General features: G+C 44.0%; 1 pseudogene; it reads right to left on the bottom strand.

The window, feature by feature from the left end:
* Window positions 1–690: 690 nt before the first annotated feature.
* LOC147998088 (large ribosomal subunit protein eL19 pseudogene) lies at window positions 691–1,265 on the bottom strand (annotated as a pseudogene).
* Window positions 1,266–8,593: the final 7,328 nt, after the last annotated feature.

Below are 8,593 nucleotides of genomic sequence, written 5' to 3'. Positions count from 1 at the left end.
CATTATAAACACGATTAATGAGCAGGGTGGCTGCAAAACTTCATAAAATAAAATAACAACACAACATGCAGGTGCTCGTCTCTGTTGGCCCGACAGGCTGCTGACAATGTGTCCTGATTTGTCTGTGTTAAATGGTGGATGCTGTAGGTTGCCCACATTGCCAATGATATCTCTAATCTGAACTTGACAGGAATAACTTTATGTTTTTGTGTACAGAGATTACTAATGCCTTAATCATTTTAGCTGATGTGGGCTCGGGGGTTTGCCAGCCAGTCAGGGATGAAGAGGCTTAATGTGTTTCTTCTTTAAAAACAACAACAACAACAACAACAACAACAACAACAACAACAGCAGCAGCAGCAACAACAACACCCCAAAACAAACAAAAAACCAACAAGTTTGTATTTTTTTTTATAAAAAACCACAACAACTTCAAATTCACTAGAAAAGTAAACTGTAATTTATGTTGTCCAGTTGGGGACTTGTTCCTCTCTCTAGAGCGCTATTGTATTAGGGTTTCCAGAGAAACAGAAATGGCAGAATGAATACACATTGTCTTAGTTAGATTTCCATTGCTGTGAACAGACACCATGGCCAAGGTAACTCTTTTTTATTTTAAGGCTTTTTTAATTTAATGTCTGATCATGTAAGGGCACAGTGAGGTCACTATGCACAGACGTGAAGGAAGCTTTATTTCTTGGTCTCTTCTTCCTTGGACAGAGTCTTGATGATCTCCTCCTTCTTGGCCTGGAGGCACTCCTCCCACGAGTTTTTGTGCTTCCTTGTTCTTAGACCTGGGAGTCTCAGCCTGGTCAGCCAGTAGCTTCTTGTGGACCTCTTCTGCCTTCTGTTTCTGCATCTGCTACAAAAGAATCCATTGGTATTTGGATACATTCCTTTTGACCTTCAGGTACAGGCTGTGATACATATGGTGGTCAGTCTTCTTAGATTCCCAGTGTCTCCTGAGAAGCTGGTGCAGGATCCTCATCCTTCTCATCCAGGTCACCCTCTCAGGCACCCAAGTGTTACCCTTTCTCTTCCTTATGAATATGCCTGCCCTTCAAGGTGTTTTTCTGGCAGCGAGCCTGAGAATGGACAGTTACAGGCTTCCAGATGATCAGGCCATCTACAATCAGCTTCCTGATCAGCTGAGGGGAGTTGGCATTGACAATATTACTGGTCTCATTGGGGTTCAACTGGACCTTCTTTTTACCACAGTGGAGGACACTAGAGACAATCCTATTCTGTAGCCTGAGCATGCTCATGGCTGCAGATGCAGCAGCCAAGGTAACTCTTATAAAGGCCAAGATTCCATTGCAGCTGGCTTACCGTTTCAGAGGTTCAGTCCATTATCATCATGACAGGAATCATGGGAGCATCCAGGCAGAGTTGGTGCTGAAAGAGCCCAAAGTTCTTGATGCACAAGCAGCAGAAAAGGATTGTCTGTACCACTGAGCATAGTTTGAGTATATACAAATCTCAAAGACCAGCCACCACAGTGGCACACTTCATCCAACAAAGTCACACCTAATCTAACAAGGCCACACCTACTCCAACAAGGAAACAATCACTCCAAAAATGCCATACCTACTCAAACAAGGCCACACCCACTCCAACAAGTCCACACCCACTCCAACAAGCCCATACCTACTCCATCAAGCCCACACCAACTCCAAAAAGGCCAAACCTCCTACTAGTATCACTCCTAATGATTCAAGCATTCAAACACATGAGTCTATGGTGGCCAACTCCTATGCAAACGACAAAACACATTAAAAGGTAATTTGGCTTACAGGACACTGTCTGGATATTCTAACAATGGCTGTCTCATTCAAGGGTACTGAGAACCCTATTGGCTGCTCAGTCTATGATGCTTGATGGCTCAGCCATCTTAGCCTGATGCTGAAGGCACGTGAGTTTCCTGTAGCCATTGGTCTTCAGTCTAAAAGGAAATACCAGAGAAGCTGTTTCGAGTATTAGCAAAGGAATGCAGGAGACACAGGATTAATGGACTTTCCAGTGAGAGTGAAGGCAGGCAGACAATAATCAAAGCCTCCTTCTTTAACATTCTGTATTGCCACCAGAAGTTCCCACCCACACTTAGGACAAATATTCCTGATTCAAATAACCTGATCAAGAAAATCCCCAGGGTTGGGGATTTAGCTAAGTGGTAGAGTGCTTGCCTAGCAAGCACAAGGCCCTGGGTTCGGTCCCCAGCTCTGAAAAAAGGAAAAAAAAAGAAAGAAAGAAAATCCCTCACAAGAGTGCCCAGATGTGTGCATTTTAATTGAATTCAGAGCCACTCAAGTCAGCAACCAAGATTAGTGATCATGTCTGCCAACTCTCTCATACAATTTATTATTCTTGTTTTCTTTATATTTTGGGCCCAAGATTAACCAAGCCGTGCCACTCATATTGCTTAGCCTTGAAGCCTTCATCTGCATTCTGTTCTCACTAGAAATCAAGAAGCACATTGTATGTTCACCCCTCTCCTGGCTGATCCCTGCCTCACTAAGGAACCAGCCAGGTTGCTCTCATTGCAGTCTCAGAGACTGGATGGCTGATAATGAGGCTTCAAGTCCATGATCAGAATCCTGGTAAATTTACTGAATCCTGCTATCTGGCTTGTAGATGGTGCGTTCTGCCTATATTTTCATGGGATAAGAAAGTCCAGCAAGCTCTCTGGGAGTTCTTTTTAAACATAGGTGCACCAATAACACAGAGGAGGATTCATCTTTATAACTGAAGTCACACCCTCCAAAGTGCTGCTTCCCAGTGATGTCATCTTTGGTTACCTCTTCCTAGTGGTGGGGTAGGGGAGACATTTAGATCACAGCAACCTCTACCGTTGGAGATGGCTCTCCTCCAGCCTTCATTGGCATAATCATGCTTCTGTGTGGAGGCAGCACAGGCGATGTAAGTCCCAAGCATGTCCCTGTTATGTCTCCTTGGCCCTAATGTCCCCTGTACTATGACCCTCACCCTGCAACAGCTGCCCTTATGTGCACCAAAGCTCAGCTTCCCTGATGTCAGGCACCTGGGATCTACCTCTATCTCCTTTTAAACTCATTTGTTAGCTAAAGGACCTGGGTCAGTATGTAAACTGCTTGGTGCATATGCATGGAGACCTGAGTTTGGATCTGCAGAGCCAACTTACAAGTCTAAAGCTGTAGCACACACTCTGACCCCAGAATCAGAGAGACAGAGACCTGGGGACCTCTGAAGTTCACTGGCCACCCCATAGTCAATGTTTTACTAAGGGTTATATTGCTATGAACGGACACCATAACCAAAGTAACTCTTATAAAGACAACATTTAATTGTGATTGGCTAACAGGTTCAGAGGTTCAGTCCATTACAATCAAGGTGGGAACATGGCAGCATGCAGGTAGGCATAGTGCAGGAGGAGCTGAGAGTTCTACATCTTCATCTGAAGGCTGCTAGGAGAATACTGGCTTTCAGGTTTCTAGGATGAGGGTCTTAAAGCACACACCCACAGTAACACACTCACTCCAACAAGGCCACTTCCACTCCAGCAGGGCCATACCTTCTAAAGCTGCCACTCCCTGGGCTGAACATACACACACACACACACACACACACACACACACACACACACACACACACACGCAGGCACACAGGCAGGCATGCACCCAAACCTTCACAGCATCATTTCCCAGATCCCAGTGAGAAAAGCCTACCTCAAAAACCAAAACAGGCACTGGCAAGATAGCTCAGCATGCAAGGTCACTTGCCACCAAGCCTGAGGATCTGAGTTCAATCCCCAAGACTCACCAGGTTGAAGATGAGACTGTCTCCTACAACATGTCCCTTGGTCTCTACATGTGTGTTGTAGCATGTATGTGTCTCACCCGACTACGTAAAATTATTTAAACGAGGAATGGCACCCAAAATTGTCCTCTGACCTCTACATGCATGCACATACACAAGTCATGAGTGTACACACACACACACACACACACACACACACACACACACACACCCCACTTGTCTTGGAGACCAGTCTCATGTAGATGTTTTTCAAGATAATACTGGTCTTAGTGCAATTCTTTTTCTATTGTCCAAAGGGAGACACATCTCTAATAGGGCTGGGTATGCAGTAGGCTTTTCCATCTAACGAATAGGAAATGGGAACGTTATGTTTCCCAATTTCAGGATGAAAATCAATGCATTCTGCTCTGTGACCTTGCACCTTCCTGCTTATCTTCAGAAGTGATAGCCAGCCATTTCTGTCACCTGGTCAATTGGAAGTGCCAATATGACATTGGGTTGGGACAGGGATGAGAGACAATCTGGTACTGGGCTACACACTAACCCACAGCTGGAGGGAGCCGCTCCCCGCTTCATTTGGTATAGTAGGGGAAGCATCAGTGGGAAAAGGGCTTATGCCTCTTAAATAAGAAACAAGCTTATGCAGTTTCATAGGAAATAAGCTGACACAAGCTTCGGTTTCTGGTGATTCTTGATATGAGTGAATGGAGACACAGTTTTCAGCTTTCCCTAATAGACTCTGGGTTGTCCTGAAGGTTTTAATAGCTGTCACATGTTTCCTTTTAGCATTCTCATCTCAATGCTCCGAATTCCCACTCGTTGTGTATAATACCCTTATGGTGCTTGAATCCCTCTGGTCAGGCCATTATTCCTAATAATTACATAATGTCTCCTTTTCAAACACACTGCTTGTGATGAGGGCTACAGCTTGGGGTGAGACTGAGGGACTGGACACAAGGTAAAAACTAAGCATGGGTAAAAGTTCTTGTACCAAGAGTTGAAGAATTTCTGGGATTTATTGCTGGCCCTTCTGGCCTATACTGGTGAGATTCAGGCCACAGAGAGACCCTGGGTCAAAAACAAGGTAAATTGGACCTCTGGCCTGCATGTCACACACATGAACACATAAACACATAGCACTAATGCATATATGCATACACACAATTGGGAAAACATGTTATTAAACATCCATGCATGTAACGAATTTTCCTCAGAAAACCCCCAGAGTACTTTCTTTAAAGAGGTAATAGTTGCAAAAACAGATGCAAGGGAAAAGAAATTGAAATGGAAAAGTTTCTATCACCCCTTCATTATACGGGGATTCATGTAGACTTAGATTTTTTTCAAACCTACTTTAATAAGGGTTCTCAAATGCTTAGAGCCCCCTTCTAGCCCACTGTCCAAAGGTAGGGGAGAAAAGATGATAAATAGGGCAAGTGGATGTGGACCTGTTTAGAAGTAGTTCTTTGGGACATATCCAATCTGAGCTGTCAGGACACTTGCACTCCAGTCCAGTAGTGTCAGGATACCAATAGTCCAGTTAAAAAAAGGTAAGCAAACACAAATCAGCACTGGTAGCACAATTTAGCAGAAACAGTCAGGCCTCCACCAAACTGCCACTAGTCAGCAGGAGTGACCAGAACCAACTTGAATACCAGGAGCTCTTTGCCACACCTCAATAAACTAAAGGTCAGTGAGAATCAAGACCAAGGAGGGATTGCAGGGCAAACAATGTAAGCACCCCATCAGTGTCTACTGAGTCATACTCGTAATCTCTCCAAATGTCACATGATTTGCCTTAACGAAACCCCACATGAGTCTGCAACACAGGACAACCAGAAATTTCCACTTCAGTCACCAGAATGTGAGTAACAAGAGAGAAACTGAGACATGTGGAACAAACAGGGATATCCCCTTGAATTGTAACATGTCCCCAAATGACTGGGAGGGGAAGATATTTCTTTGCCGAGCTGCTAAATTCCATTTAAATCACAGTGGCATCCAACTGGCATGTTTCCTAAAATTGTCTCTGTTGTTACCTGATACACAGGCCTTATACTTTGTGGCTGATATTGGACCTTCATTCAATAGCTCTAGCCCTCCTTTTGCTACTTAGTAGGTTCTCCTTTCCTTCACATTCAATTCCCTAACACTAGATAGGGCAGAAAAGAGGAGAGAGGGAAAGGGGTTCTAATACCATTAGACAACCTCCTGTTGATTAGGGGCATCGAGTAACTTGAGGGGGCAAGTTTGATCTTCATTGTCAGGATGTTTAATTTCTTCTTTTGGCGTGACTATTTAACACACTGAAACCAACAGCAGCACACTTATGGGGCTCTAGCATTTATATGTTGTCTGAAAGGTCTCCAGCATTCCAAATGTTACACACTTGCAAAATATATCTGCTGCTGGCAAAATCAGGCCCCTGCTAGAGCACCAGGCAAATCATAGTCACCCACTGTTGACAATTGGAAGCAACCCTATAACCCACAGCCTAGATTAAAAAAAAAACATACTCATATATTTCTATGTTTTTAAATACACCAAAATTCTCACTGCAAATAGCCAGTTTCATTTGGATATTAGTATAACTGACTTTCTATTCTTTAATCCACGGAGGGCATCCTGATTAGTTTGAATCAGTCACACTAGCTTTGTTCTTTGTATATCACTGGTGTTGAGGTGCATCAGAAGACTCAGTGAGATACACCAAAAATCTTGTGAGGAAAGATTTTTCTTTCTGCCTGTCAAAAATAGGGAGCTATCCAATACAGTTTCATCTCTTTTACTCTTCCTCCCATCCAGTTTGGAGTCCTGCTGTGGATGAGTGTGATGTGTTCTCTGGGGATGCGGCAGCCATCTTGTGACTACATTATAGCCAATCTGCTGAGGGCAGTAAGATGAGAAAGATGGATGAGACAAGAGTCCTTTGGGATGACTGGGCTGTTGAACTGATGCTGTGTGTGCTTTGTGTTTCTTCCCAATTAATTCACACCCTTGGGATTAAGGGATACTGATTGGTTTTATATTACTGTGACCAGACATATTCCCAGCAGATATATTTATTGTGTTTGCCCTTCTAAGGCCAGAATTATTGCCAGCCTCATTTGAACTCATCTTCTGTCCTATCAGAACCCCAGTTTGCCAGCCCCTCCCCAGGCCCTCCTTAACAATTAGCAACCACACACTCAAATAAGGACCAATGTCCCAGGAGGTGGATGTGATACAACAATTAAAACACACACACCAGGAAGGACAATGGAATATTATTTAAAATGTTTCTGCCCAGAGAAGAGTGAAGTCAATATAATTTTAAAGTTACATTCTTTTATCTTCCCCTCTCCCCGTTAAATGTTTGATAACTATCTGCTAAATATCTGACTTTTCTCAGGACCACACACCACAGATGATATCCACACCTGCCTTCTTCATGATTACTGTGGCTGTTAAGTTATACTTCATGGACTAAAGGTATTTCCTTTTTTTGTGAAGCATAAGGCAGATAAGGTTTCTTACTGAAACTTCACATTTTCAAATGCAAAGTGCCGCCCTATTGAGAAACAATGCAAAATCCTTCATAGCTCAACATGGCTTCCTGTCTTCTGATTAGAAATTTAACCCACATTGCATTGTCATGGATGGAATGTGAGCCCTACAGAGAGACTGTGGTCTGACAGAGAAATGGCTTTCAAAGGATTTGAGGTGGGGTTCTTGGGCTACGGACCTGACTTAGCCAGTAAAGTGTTTGCCATGAAAGTATGAGGGTCTGAGTTCGATCCCTAGGACCCACGTTAAAAAATAAAAGTCAGACATGGTGGCCTGGAATCCTGGTACCAGAGAGGTGGACAGATGCATCCCCAATGTTCTCTGGTCCACCAGCTTGACTGGTATGTTTGGGGTGTAAGTGTGAGACTTTGTTGCAAGAAAACAAAGAAAGACAGGGTGGAATTGTCTCAGTTACTTCTCTTTGGTCTGATGAAATACTGTGTGAACTATCTCAGGGAGGAAAGGGTTGAATTCAGCTTGATCAGTGCCCATCAGGAAGAAAGTCAGGGCAGTAATTCAAAGCAGAGAATTGAAGGCAGCAACTGAAGCAGAGGCCATGGAGGAACAACTGCTTACTGGCTTGTTCCTCATTGCTTGGTCAACCTGCTTTCTTCTGTAACAAGGACCGCCCACCCAGAGGTGGAGCCAACCACAGTGGTCCTCCACACACCAATAATTATTCCAAAAGATGTCTCACAGATCTGTCCACAGGCAAATGCAATGAAGGCAAATCCTCAGCTGAGGCAGTCTGAAGTAAAAAAAAAAAAAAATTAATAAATCCCTACGCAGGGATACTCACCTCAATGGTTTCTGTTCCCAAATGAAAGAAACATGCCCAGCCTCTATATCTAAAGCACCCCATAGCTTGGTAGCTGCCTACCCTCCATGCTGTTAGAATCCACCTCCCAGCAATAACTCCTAGTTACTATTTACTAATTTCTATCCTTCAACTTGGGTGTTCTTGACTCCAAGGAGCAGCCCTCTGGGCCATGATCTCTTAGCACTTTTATACTGCAGCTCTGCCCTTCTGCATGTTATTTCCCTTCCATGGCAGCCTCTGTCTCCCCTCCTCCACTAAGGTCCCTAAGGCACTGTGGACCTCTCTTTCCTGCTTGCTCGAGGGCCCAAGCCAGGGAACCCTAAGTCCCGTCTCTCTCTCTCTCTCTCTCTCTCTCTCTCTCTCTCTCTCTCTCTCTCTCTCTCTCTCTCTCTCTCTCTCTCTCCTTCCCAGCTATTGGCAGCTAGCATCTTAATT

This window comes from Rattus norvegicus, chromosome Y (assembly GCF_021556685.1).
Source record: "Rattus norvegicus strain SHRSP/BbbUtx chromosome Y, alternate assembly SHRSP_T2T, whole genome shotgun sequence".
NCBI classification, from domain to species: domain Eukaryota; kingdom Metazoa; phylum Chordata; class Mammalia; order Rodentia; family Muridae; genus Rattus; species Rattus norvegicus.
This window is presented reverse-complemented; position numbering and strand designations above follow the sequence as displayed.